This window comes from Pongo pygmaeus, chromosome 14, assembly GCF_028885625.2.
Source record: "Pongo pygmaeus isolate AG05252 chromosome 14, NHGRI_mPonPyg2-v2.0_pri, whole genome shotgun sequence".
Lineage (NCBI taxonomy): Eukaryota > Metazoa > Chordata > Mammalia > Primates > Hominidae > Pongo > Pongo pygmaeus.
The window spans coordinates 27,573,364-27,587,561 of record NC_072387.2 but is presented as its reverse complement, the minus strand read 5'-3'; the positions used below and the strand labels follow the sequence as shown (position 1 = coordinate 27,587,561).

The 14,198-nt window shown below is 38.5% G+C and overlaps 1 protein-coding gene and 1 non-coding gene across 2 annotated transcripts in view; both read left to right on the top strand.

Annotated features, from left to right (window-relative positions):
- MICU2 (mitochondrial calcium uptake 2) overlaps positions 1-14,198 on the top strand; it is a 111,967-nt gene that overhangs the window by 65,693 nt on the left and 32,076 nt on the right. The gene's annotated exons all lie outside the window — the stretch shown is intronic.
- Positions 11,113-11,213, top strand: LOC129012021 (small nucleolar RNA U13). The gene has a single exon (XR_008493529.1). It is a non-coding gene; the product is annotated as a small nucleolar RNA U13 (small nucleolar RNA).

Sequence of the window (14,198 nt, the reverse complement as noted above, 5' to 3'; positions counted from 1 at the left end):
ATGGCAGAGTGATCAGAGAGGTAGAGGAATGCCAGGAGAGTGTTATCACAGAAGCCAAGCAGAGAAAGTGCTAAAGAAAAAGGGAACTTATCAAATGTCAAAACCAAGTAAATTTAGGGAGTTAAGTGAGCTAAGGACTGAGAAGTATCCACTGTATTTAGCAGCTGGAAATGTTTGACATTTTAACAAGTACAGTGGTGCCTTGTTATCTATGGGGTATTGGTTCCAGGACCCCTCTTGGATACCAAAATCCAAGAATGCTCAAGATCCTGATATAAGATGGCATCATATTTGCATATAACCTACAAACATCCTCCCATATAGTTCAAATCATCTCTAGATTACTTATAATACCTAATACAATGTAAATGCTATGTATAGAGTTGTTATATTCTGTAACTCTATTTTTTTTTTATTTGTATTGGTGTGGGTTGTTTGGGGGTATTTTTTTTTTTGAGACAGGGTCTTGCTCTGTTGCTGGGTTGGAGTGCAGTGGCGCAGTCATAGCTCCCGGCAGCGTCAAACTCTGGGGCTCAAGCAATCCTCCTGCTGCAGCCTGCTGGGACTACAGGTGTGCACCACCATATATGGCTAATTTTTTTTAATTTTAGTATAGACGGGGATCTCACTACGTTGCTCAGGCTGGCCTGAAACTCCTGGGCTCATGCAGTTCTCCTGACTTGGCCATTGAAAGTGATGGGATTACAGGCATGAGCCACCACACCAGACCTTTTTTTTTAAATATTTTTGTTACATGGTTGGTTGAATGCATGGATGCGGAGGGCCAACTATACAGGTCAGTGATAGGATGAGATCTAAAGCCAAGTTGCAGAACGCTGAGAAGCGAGGGCGGATATGAGAAAAGTAAACGCAGACCTCTTGAGAGACATGGTCGTGAACAGAGGAGTTAGAGGGTAGTAGCTAAGGGTAGAGAAAACAGGCCAAGAGAATACTGGTTTATTTTAGGTGGTGAGCATGTTTCTTGTTGATGAGGAGGAGAGGTGGACAATGCAAAGGAAGTATGAATAGGGCAAAATCCTGGAAAATAGGAAAGAAGGGATTGTCTTCAGAACAGGAGTGGAAGGAAGGATCAGCATTCCACAGGGAGGATGTCTTTCCCATTGTATCAGGAGAAAAGGGTGAACAAATGAGCACTTTATGCAGATATTTGCAAATTACTGGCAAGCAAATGAGGGAGGTGTTTTGGAGTAGCCTTGATTTTCTTTATAAAATAGGATTTAGGGCCAGGTGCAGTGGCTCACGCCTGTAATCCCAGCACTTTGGGAGGCCAGTGAGGCCAAGGCAGCCAGATCACCTGAGGTCCAGAGTTCGAGACCAGCCTGGCCAACATGGTGAAACCCTGTCTCTACTAAAAACACAAAAAATTGGCCAGGCATGGTGGCGGGTGCCTGTAATCCCAGCTACTCAGGAGGCTGAGGCAGGAGAATCACTTGAACCTGGGAGGCAGAGGTTGCAGTGAGCCGAGATTGTGCCATTACACTCCAGCCTGGGCAATAAGAGTGAAACTCCGTCTCAAAAAAAAAAAGAAAGAAAGAAAGAAAATGTTGGATATAGTAGGTCTGAGCTTTATGGAGAAAGAAGGTTTGAAGTAGCTTCTGGGATATGGAAAAAGAACTGATGAGAGAAACAGAAAGACTTCTGGGAATCCTTCAAGGACTAGAAGAGAACGTAGATTATGAAAGAATAGAGTTATTGATCAGTGTAGTTGTAGAATAGAATAGTTGGACAGTTAGGATTTGCTAGGCAGAGGAATGGAGGAAGTCATGGCCTAGGGAGTTAACAATGTTAGGAGCAAGAGAGGTTTTAACTAATGAGCCATGGAGTCTAAGCAGAGACAATAGAGAAGAAAGTAAAATAGGAAGAAAAATTTAAAAAGAAAGTAGGAAAGTCAAGAGGGAAAAAAATCCCCTTTCATGATAAATTCCAGGAATAGAAAAAAGTCTTGAGAGAAAGCTGCCAGTGGGGTTGAAAACAGATGTAGTGGATGTCCAAGAGCAGAAAACAACCATGGTCATGGAGTAGGTGTCTGAATTTACAGTTGCTAAGCTGAAGCACTTGCAGGTGATTTCAGGGTTCAGGGAGTGATCATAGAAATAGCTAAAATAGAAGTTGGCATAGTTAATCTAGTGAACCTTATCAAGGATCTGAGAGATGGACCACTCTATTTTATAAGTGTAGAAAAAGTGTTCACCTGAGGTTGGTGATAAATTATTGTTTCCTGTTGTCTAAAGAAGGAATTGGAGAATTAAGAAACAAATGTAATTTCTAAATCAGTGGTTTATAACCTTTCATTGCATGCAGCAGAGCTTTTACAGTTATCTCAAGAGATTTACAACATTCTCAAATCAACATTAATTTTATGGCTGAGTGCATTAGCTCACGCCTGTAATCCCAGCACTTTGGGAGGGTGAAGCAAGAGGATAGCTTGAGCCCAGGAGTTCAAGACCAGTCTGGGCAGTATAGCAAGTCTCTATCTCTACAAACAATGTAAAAGAAAAATTAGCCAGGCGTGGTGATGCACACCTCTAGTCCCAGCTACTTGGGAGGGTGAGGTGAGAGGATCGCTTGAGCTCGAGAGGTTGAGGTTGCAATTGCAGTGAGCTGTGTGTGGTCACCTGGGCAACAGAGCAAGACCGTGTCTCAAAAAAAAAAAAAAATTTAGTTTTAAATTGAGAATAAGTTTATCATATAACACTCCATGGAGAAGAAAAATATGACAAAGGTATAATAACTCCATAAAATCAATATTAATCATTTATTATTTATTGATAAATATCTATTTCTGTACATTCTGTATCAATATTTAGTGGACTTTCATTATATTCTACGAGTATTAGTTCCTTATACTAAACTGTCTACTTATCTTTATACCCACTTCACCCCACCCCTTACCAATTCCTTCCAGTCATAGCACCAGAACATCCCTGTATACTCTGAAGTTAACAAGCTCCTAAATTTTTTATAGTGGGAATTTACTGGAATGTAGTATATGGTTAGTGAACGAAAGTGCATGTTTTGAAGTTGACAAACTTAAATTCAAATTTTTCCTAGTTTTTTGACCCGGGGAAATTACTTAATCTCTTTCATCCTCACTTTCATCACCTTTTAAAATAAGATAGTAATGCCTTCCTTATGGGATTGTTGAAAGAATTTAGTAAAATAAGATGTTTTAAACATTCATAGTATCTGGTATGTAGCCTTAAAAAATATTAAGAACATGAGCTTTAAGCCTGGTTTAGATTCCTAGCTCTATTAGCTGTGTAACCTTGGGCAAGTTGGTTTTAGTTTTCTTGCTGTGTGTCTGGTACATTTTAAGTTTATAATTGGTAATATTGCTATATTTTTTTTTTGTAAGATTTAGTATTAACTGAGCCTTAGCCTCTTATTAATGAGTTTGTAAATAAATGGTATTTTTAAAATCATAGTTAATAAATATTTTGTAAGGTTTTACTTTAGGAAATTACTAATTTGGCATTTTAAAGTAGATTTTAAGCAAGATGTTTAAATTTCAAGTACCAATATTTAGATCAGAGCTATGGCTTTGAGGTACCTTTCCATGATATAGACTTTTCTGGAAGCATTTTGAGACTCTTAAGAAAGATATTTACCAGTTGTGAAAACTCAGATAATCTCTGTGGATATAAACTGAGTTATCTTATGATTATTTGATGTTTTTTTCCTGAAGTAAGGAAGGCTGGGGAGGGTTCTATAATAATTTTGACCTAAAGGCAGAATATGAGAACCAGAGTAGATTAATTCAGCTTTTGTGTAAAACTCTACATAAATATTAATGTGATTTTAGAAGTTCTATTAAAAACTGTTTTCAAGAAAAATGCATAAAATAAAAACTGAAGAGAGAAAATTTAAATCATCTTAAGGAAAAAAAAATTGAGAGATAAGAGATTAATCTTTAAAAACTGAAAAGAGAACCCCATTTCAAGACCTTAGACGCATACTGTGCTTCTGAAAAGAAGTACCTGTACAGCTTCATGGCTGCATTCACATTCCAGACTCCTGGTAGTGCCTCAAGTGCTGCCTATGACCTTTATATGGAATACCATACTCCTGCTCCCTGCTAAACAGCTTCCACTTCTCAGCTACCCTACTCTGTGAAGTCATCTGTGAAACCAATAAACAGAGTCTTATGCTTTCTCATTTTTTGTATTTTGTTATACTGTACTCTCTGATTTCTAATCTTTCTTAATTAAGCCATAATCTCAAAGTGGAAAAATATGTGTGGTTATTTTTATATCCCCAGTTGCTTGGTATGTTGCCTAAAAACATTCTCTGACACATAATAGATGCTCATCTAAAATTAACTACATGCTAATTACAAATTATCCTGATCTATTTCAGTGAATCCCTTGAGTATTTTTGCTATGCAGTTTTAGCCTTTCTGTGTATTGAAAGTATGAAGACTATGTGTTTTTTAAAATATTTCCCAGTTAAAACTTTCAATAATTTATGTTGGTCTTCTTCCCAATTAGTATTAATTGGGGCCAGGCATAGTGGCTCATGTCTGTAACCCCAGCACTTTGGGAGGCCAAGGCAGGAGGATCACTTGAGCCCAGGAGTTCAAGACCAACCTAGGCAACATAGGGAGACCCCGTCTCCACAAAAAATAAAAAGTTAGCTGCACATGGCGGCTCACGCCTGTAATACCCTCTATTTGGGAGGCTGAGGTGGGAGAGAATCACTTGATCCTAAGAAGCTGGCTTCAGTGAGCCATGATTGTACCGCTATACTCCAGCCTGGGCAACAGAGTGAGACCTTGTCTCAAAAAAAAAAAGAAAAGGAAAAGGAAATATTTAAAAATTTAAAAAGGATTACTTGGTATTATTTTGTCAACCAAATTAGATCCATTTTGTAGTAATGCTTTCATACATTTTAGAAATAATGCATCAACTCTTTTTTTTTTTTTAGACAGAGTCTCACGCCCAGACTAGAGCGCAGTGGCGTGATCTTGGCTCACTGCAGCTTCCACCTCCCAGGTTCAAGTGATTTTCATGCCTCAGCCTCTTCTTTATCAAATATCTGAATAAAAACATGAAGTTATCCTCTAATTTTTATCTCTTCTTTATCAAAATATTTGACTTTGATGTGAATTATTTCTAAGATATACTAGAAGAAAGTTCTGCCTCCTAATGAGCAACGTTTTATCAGCTTAATAGTTAATGACCTGCAACTGTAGTAGGATATTTTTTCCTTTCCCCAGCTATTTTTTTTAAATTAGGGCTATTCGATGTATTACCATATTTAATGTGGTATACAGTTATTTGAAAGTGTATTAGTCACAAAATGCAATCACTTAATTGAAGAAGAAAAATCTGATTGTGGCAGTATTAAACACAAATAGAATTTTTAAAAATTGCACTGCCTTGGCTGGGCGTGGTGGCTCACGCCTGTAATCCCAGCACTTTGGGAGGCTGAGGTGGGCGGATCACAAGGTCAGGGGATCGAGACCATCCTGGCTAACACGGTGAAACCCCGTCTCTACTAAAAATACAAAAAATCAGCCGAGCATGGTGGCGGGCGCCTGTATTCACAGCTACTCGGGAGGCTGAGGCAGGGGAATGGCGTGACCCCGGGGGGCGGAGCTTGCAGTGAGCCAAGATTGCGCCACTGCACTCCAGCCTGGGAGACAGAGCAAGACTCCACCTCAAAAAAAAAAAAAAATTGCACTGCCTTACTATTGATTACAAAAATATATATCTAAAATCATTCTATACTCAGAATCATAAAGAAAATTATTAAAATTAGTTGGATTCATTATGAAGTATATCCTGTACACCGTGGAATTTAATAAACTTTTTAAGGCATTTTTTCTTTACATAAAGGATAAAAGAACTCACCTCCAAATCTGCTGTTGCATCTGCATCTTACAGCTGCATCCATCTTGTCTGTCTTTGCTATCTTTATAGACATATTCCTTACAACATAAGCCCATGTCTCTGTATTTGCTCTAGGCCTCTTTTCTTGCCCTTTCAAGACTTTTCTACTTTGATATTTTTCCCTATTTTACCACATCACCAGTTTGTTTCTCTCTACTTTATTCCTACCTTATGTAAACTTAAAAGTATGTCCCATTTTTTAGGGTAAAAAATTTTTCCTTTACCCCCATATCTCCCTGGTGTGTTGTGTTCACTTCCTCACCTCTCATTCATTCATTCAGCTCATTTCAGCCTGGTACCCACTCCACCACGGACACTGTTTTAACATGATCACCAGTGACCTCCTTGTTACCAGTTCAATGAGGACATTTTGTAGTCTCAGCTTATGTGACCTCGGCAGTATTTGATATATTATCTACGTCAGAACAGCCCCTTGTTTTGGCTTCTATGACCCCATACTTTGTTGTATTGCTTTTCTCACCATCCTAGTTGTTTCCTCTCTGTCTCTTTTGATGAAATTCAACAAGAACCACCTAAGCTGGGGAAGCAAACAATTAGATCATTCTAGTGGGGTGAGTTTGAAGGAAGGGGCTCACTACTCAGTCCTGAAAGAGCACTGAGAAATTCTCTATCTCGTGGGAGATAATGAAGATTTGAATGAGATTTAACAAACTTTGGAGAAAATTGGGAGAGTACTTGGCAAATGACAAGTAAGATTTTTTTCTTTTTATTGACAAGTAATATTTTTGAGGCATAAGTATGAAAAGAGTTGGAATTTCAAAGAGCAGTAAGCAAACATTTTATTTTCTTGGTATGAAGAAGATAGCAAATGGTAGTGGAGATTATATGAAATGGGTTAATGGAAGTTTTGAAAGTGACAATGAGATTTGAAGACAAGGTAGAAAGTTATTGCGGTTTTGACTCTTCAGATAGAAGAAGAATCTGTAGATGTTCTTTAGTTTCTTCTTGAAATTGAGATCAGTGTTCTCTTCATTCAGCCTCTACGTATAGGGGCAAGATTTGTGGAGCAGCTTTTCATATTGGCAGAGGAAGACTTGGGAGGGGTGTTCATACCTCCTGCTAGTCTGCATCAGAGAATCCTGTTAGATTGTAGTCATATCCGGAAGTCAGGGTTCTGGTCTCCAGAAGGATTGTAGTATTTCTTTACCAGCTTTGCTGCCTCTGTGCCATAAGGGAGAAAAAATAGGTACTTGTTTTTAGAGGATACTGAGACAGATTATTGGTAACTTTTTTTGTTTGTTTTTGTTTTTAGATACAGCTATGCTTTTATTACAAAACCGTTCTTTTGGCATTAGTTGGTTACAGTGATAGCAAGATAATGTGAGTGTGCAGACCAGCTCTGATGGAACCACTGTATTCCCTGCTTACTGAACCAAACTTCAGCTAACTCATATCCATTACATACAAATGACCTGCAGTTATTACTGCTACAAATCTTGACACGTGTACTACTGAGGGAGGAGTTGATGCTTAGGGATTTGATTACATGTTGATAAGACTACAAAAGTTCCTTTATGGGACTTTTTCTTCCTCCTCCCATCCAATGACTTTGCTTTAGAAGAATCACATTACTTAGAGCTAGTCTGAGTGGCAGCAGCACCCAAGGAGCATCAGTTCTTGTTGAAAAGCAATACCTGTGTGATACACTTTGACACCACAGGCAAAGGGAAGGACCACTCTCGTTTTAAACTCCTGCAGGGTCCCTTAATAAAAAATAAAAGCATTCCATCAAGTTCTTCTGGATGGTGTTATTGCTGTACATTTGTTGGTGAGTCATTTTCTGTGCCGTGTTTGCTTTGAAGGGATCTTCCAATCTATCTCCAATGTTCCTTTCTTATAGTGTCCTTTTCTTGAGCTAGGATCTCACATAACTCTAATGCTTTATTAAGAATGTCTTCCTTTTTGTCACACTGGTTTTCTAGCATGTCTTCATAGATATCCACAAGAAAGGCAATTAGGTAGGGGGAACTATGACTTGGTTGTAAATCAAGTAATTAATTGACTTAACAAATTAGGATATTTGGAAAGACCACGATCCTGCAAAATCCCTTTCAAATAGTTGCAGGCACTTTCATTATGTGGTACTAGTTTAATCATTTCCAGAGTGTGTATTTGTCACTGTAAATGATCTGGACCACAGGATTGGGGCCATCCTTCTGCGGCACTAGATCTATATCAGCCCATTCTGCTCTGTTGCTGTACAAGATGTAGGAGGGTGAGTCCAGGCTCAGAAACCTGTCGTCCATGGGGGACACCATGGCTTAGCTGGCCTCGGCCGCCATCTCTTCCTCGTGCTGCTGCTGGGGTGGTGGTGGGTACGGCTGGGGCGGGGGCTGCTCTGGCTGCCTGGGTTCGCCACCTTGCGCAGCCTCCCCGACTCCCTCAGCGGCCACCCCAGTAACTTATTTTTATTTTTTTAACTTTCAGAGAGACATAGTAGATAATCTTTCTAACTATCAAGGAGATAAATTCATCAGCCTGCACACACATTTTCCTCATTAGATAGTTTTCTTTCTTTGTTATTTACATAGCTGGAGGACTATTTATGTTCTCAGAATGAACAACAGCATTAATCATATACTTCCAGGATTTTTTTTTTTTTTTTTTTGAGGGAGCGTTAAGACCCAGTATTTCGGATGATTGGGAGAAAGACCTTAGTGATGAACTATTAGAAAAATAGGAAGGATTTTCCCCCCTTAGGCAAAGTCTATGAGGATATTCATACGAGAAATAGAGGAATGAGCATGATGAGAGGGGAAGGGGTGAGGGAAGGAGGCTTTAAGAGGAACCAGAAACAGTAAATGGCTGTAAGGATAGAGAATATACATAGCATTCATTACAAAGTCAAAGATAAATTTTTAAAATGTACATGCAGTGGCTGTGGGAGGAAAATCAACTTACATTCCTACATTCATAAAGGACTGGCAGGGAAATCAGGACTGTAAGATGTAGCTTAAGGATGACAAGAAAATTACGCAATTGGCAAGTAAAAGATGAGGCAGAACTGGAGAGTTACAGAATTAGGAAGAGTTAGAAGTATCATGAAAGGGCAAGGTGTAAGATCTGCTCTCTCACCATTCATCCAAATGCTGGCCACCCTTAACTTAGACTTTTCTATACTTAGGCTTCTCTGTACTTTTATCCCACTCTGATTGGGGTCTCAACCCTGATCCTTCCCCTTCTCCATCCCTCCAACACATCTACTGTACCACATTCTAGCTGGAAGAAGAGTGTCCTAATTGTGAGAAGCCTTCACAGGCTAAATATATATAGAGTCTCCCAGCTCCTGTGTAGCTTGTGGTTTATGAGCTGCTTTAAAGCCTACTTCATCTGTAAAATAGAGATGATAATATCTACTTCAAGGTTACAGTGACTTACATGAAACTTCTGACACAGTGCCTGAGATCATGTCAACAAAAGATCTGTTATTAGGCAAATCTTTGTGTCATAAGTCCTCTTGATTTCTCTGAAACCACACTGTCCCTAGTCTTTCTCTCTGTCGTTGGCCCTCTTCCACCTCCTGCCTATTAAACACTGGCACTTCATAGAATTTTGTCCTTCACTTACTACTTTTCTTCAGCCTCCTTGGTTTTAGCGTTCATGAGATGACTCCCAAATCTCTTTCATTGCTTCCAGCCCAGGCTACACTCCTGAGCCTCAGCCATCTGTGTATATACAAACCAGCTGCCAGACACCTGGTTTTGGATCTCTCTCAGTTACCTTGGATTCAGAATATGCCAAACTGCACTCACCATCTTACCCCTAAACCAACACTTCCTGTATTCTTGATCTCATTTGGTAGTAACAGCTTTCATCTAACTCACCCAAACCCAAGAAATATCTTAAAACCCTTTCTCTCTCTTTTTGCCCCTCCCACCGTTCATATTCAATCGAACACAAAGTCTTTCCAATTTTACCTAAGTATTTATCGAATTCATCTTCTCTTCTCCCTACCTCTAGAGAATAGGAAACAGATCAAGTAACTTTGTCACTTAATAAATAAAATCTAACTTCCTTAGTTTGGTGTATATAAGCCCTTTGTGTCCTGTGCCCTGCACAAGCTTCCCTGCTGCTCTCTCTTGCCATTCTGCAGTGTGCCACGTCTGTTCACGCTTTCATGCTTTTGCACACGCTCTTCCCTTTGCCTGTGCCGTTCTCTCTCTCCCTCTACTCTCTGACTCACCACCTTCTCCCAGCCTTCTGCTCACTGGAGAATTAGCGCAAGCTTCACTTCTTCTGGGAATCGTTTTTAACTTCTTCAGTAGAAAGAATTGTTCCCTCCCCTGCATTCTCATCATTCTTTATATATTCTTTCTCACCACATTTTATTATAATTGCTGGTTTATGTGTCATCTGCTAACTTAGAATATAAATTCCTTGAGGGAAAAGGCCCTTTGTAAACTTGTGAGGTCTAAGCACAATGGCTAGCACGTGGTGTATGCTTAATAAATTGTTTTTGACTGAACAGAGAACAGTAGAATTGTTTATTAAATTGCGAGGAAGCCCAATACAGTGGAAGGGCTGAGACTTTTTTATATCTTGTCTGTAATGTTGATTGTGATCTGATAGTATAGGAAAAAAGTGCTTATAAGTGCAATAGGGAAACATCTTGAGGAAAGACAACAGTTACTTTTTAGTTCTCTGAAATACGTGAGTTGACATGTACATTTCCAACTTAAAGAAAAAAACACTAATGTAAATATTTATTTTATAAGAGATTCAGAAGATACACTTTTTAAAGATATACTTCACTGTTGCTGTTAATAGTTATTTGAAGAAAAACAATGTAAAACTTAGTTATACTTGGGACCCTTTGAAATATTCCATTTTACCACATATAAGAACTATCAAAATTTATACTCTATCGTAACTAGCAAAAGGTAGTACATTCCTAAAATAAGAAAATAATTTACCAACATGTATTATTATAAGGAAGAAGAAGTTGTAGGTTATTATATATATATATATGTTTTAAACTGAGCATAATTTTAATACCATCCTCAAAAATATACTGAATATAAATTATGAGATATGTTGTAAGATATAAATATATTCTTGCAATAGGTGGGATAATCCAATCTCTTTGGAAAACAGGATTCACAAAATTGTACTTAACAGCAGATCATATTTTAGAATGGTTCCATCTTAATATTTCTAGATAAGCATTGTAACTGACAGAATTTATTCATCTTAAGTGTGATGACTAGGTTTTCACATTGATGAGTGAGATGCGCCTCCCTCAAACCTTGTTTACAAGGCCAACATATTGGTTGTCTGACGTGAAGAGGGGAAAAAATCAGAACTTACTCCTTTCTCCTAGTGCCTCTCTTAAGAGATTCTTTAACAAACTTTTAAACATAAATTATTTAAAATACTGTCCTAATGCAGTTTTGAATCATTGCCATTTAACAGCATTTACTTTACAATTAGATATAACAAATATATATTAAGCTGTTTCTCCTGTCAATATTCTCATGTGTCAGTTTTCTTTAAAAACATTTTCAGAGGGCAAATGCCTAGAATGCTGTTGTAGAACTACCTTGTTTATTTATAACCCACCTTGAGAGTGAAAGGTACGGTTTTTATACTGTCTCAATTCTGTGATTATTCAAGCTTTTTATTTAAGTCAGTATTTCAAAGAAAGACCCTGGAATTTTCTTTTTCAAAAAGTTCTGCTTGCATAAAGGACCTGTACCTGTGTCTAAAGAGAAGAAAAGCAAGATCTCCTTTTGGCACCAAGCCCAGTGGAGTCTAGAGGTTTGGCCATTTTTTTCACATTGCCATATTCCTTTGAAAATGAGAAAAATTCTTAAGGCTGCCAAAGAATGAAATACTTTGATCTTTCAGTTAACATTAGAGCACTTCTCCCAGGTACAAGATATGACAAAACACATTTAATTTATTCTGCCTTTATAGAAGGACTAAATAGTTTAAAGCAAAAGAAAATCTGAAAGCATACTATAGTCTTTTTGTTAAAGAAAAGTACACCTGCTCCAAAATAGAAACAACAAAAAGTTGGTAATTCAAAAAAAGGAAGCCATTGAAAACATTTAAAATATTTACTTATAGTTAAAACATGGAATCATCTAATAATACCATTTTTGCTTTCCTTGCTCTGAACTACCTTTGGCCCTGACTCCCTCCTCTATTTGCTTGGGAGCCATTAGGGTATGGTGTCCTGCACAGAAGGGTAAATACATTCCCACTGTCATCATCCTCTGCAGCTCTTTATTCTTCCTGTCGGAACTACCATAGTAGGTTTTTTTCCCATTGCTGCTTCCACATGAGCGTTATTTCAGACAATCACTTTGCAGTTTTCATATTCAGCTTCATCTGTCTTAAATAGCTTTCCCATTTATACCACATCCGCTTAATTAAAATTTTTACCAATCATTCGAAGATTACTGTTACAATTACTTCCTCTGTGACATCTTTGATTATCTAAACTCCGGAAATGCCTGCACATTTTTCTAAACTCTTGTAACTCTTACTATTCGTATCTCTCTATGGTATCTAGTATTTTCTGTAAACATCTGCGTTTTGGCCTCCTGATGGAAGTATACAACACCATCTGTGAAGAATTCTTGTCAAAATCAAACCTGAATCTTAGCACACATCTGGATTTAAGTACCGTTTGTAGAAAATACAGAAGGTAGAGGAACATGTGAAATGATACCAAGGACATACAGTCATCAGAATTTTATAGACTATTGGAAATTTTATAGGACAAATGACCACCTTTTTCAACAATTAAATTGAAAGGTAGGGGCAAAAAAGACAAGGGAGAAAACCTATATATTAAGAGAGACATAAGAGACAGGAAGGCTGGGCACAGTGGGTCACACCTGCAGTCCCAGCACTTTGGGAGGCTGAGGCAGGAGGATCACTTGAGCCCAGGAATTCAAGACCAGCCAGGGCAACATAGGAAGACCCTGTCTCTACCAAAAAAAAAAAGTATTTTAATTAGCTGGACGTAGTGGCACATGCCTGTGGTCCCAGCTTCTCAGGAGGCTGAGAGGTGGGGAGGATCGCTTGAACCTGGGAGGTCAAGGCTGCAGTGAGCCACTACTGTGCCACTGCACTCCAGCCCGGGAAACAGAGTGACACCTTGTTCAAAAATAAATAAATAAATTAGACTACATCAAAATTAAGAACATTTGTGAATCAAAGAACACTGTCAAGAGAGTGAAAAAAAGATCCACAAATGGGAGAAAATATTTTCAAATCGTATATATTCATATATATAATAAGGGATAATAACCAGAATATGTAAAGAACTATACAAAACGTTTCTTAATGGGAAAAGGACTCAAATAGAAATTTCTCAGAATAAGATATACACATGAAAAGCACATGAAAAGGTACTCAATGTCACTAATCATCAGGGAAATGCAAATCAAAACCACAATGAGATATCACGTCACATTCATTAGGTTGGCAGTTAAAAAAAAATGCAGAAAGTACAAGTGTTGAGGATGTGGAGAAATTTGGTGGAAATTTGTATTTCCACAGCTGCTGTGGAAAAGGTAGGGCGATTCCTCAAAAATTAAACAGCATTGGCCAGGCACGGTGGCTCATGCCTGTAATCCCAGCACTTTGGGAGGCCAAGGCAGGCAGATCACGAGGTCAGGAGATCGAGATCATCCTGGCTAACATGGTGAAACCCCGTCTCTACTAAAAATACAAAAAATTAGCTGGGCATGGTGGCGGGCACCTGTAGTCCCAGCTACTCGGGAGGCTGAGGCAGGAGAATGGCGTGAACCTGGGAGGCGGAGCTTGCAGTGAGCCGAGATGGCACCACTGCACTCCAGCCTGGGCGACAGAGCAAGACTCCATCTCAAAAAAAAAAAAAAAAAAATTAAATTAAACAGCATTACCGTATGATGCAGCAGTTCTGCTTCTGGGTATATACCCAAAAGAAATGAAAGCAGGGGCTCAGATAAATATTTGTACACCAATATTTGTAGCTGCATTATTCACAGGAGCCACATGGTAGAAACACCCCAAATGTCCATCAGCAGGTGAGTGGATAAACAAAATGTGGTACATAGGTACAATGGAATATTATTCAGCCTTAAAAAGGAAGGATATGCTGACATATGCTGCAGTATGAATGAACCTTTAAAACATTATGCCAAGTGAAATAAGCAAGTCACAAAAGGACAAATGTCGTATAATTCATCTTAGGTACCTAGATAGAAAAGGCAACTTCACAGAGACAGAAAGTGGAATAGAGGTTACAGGGGCTAGAGGCAGGAGTAGGTG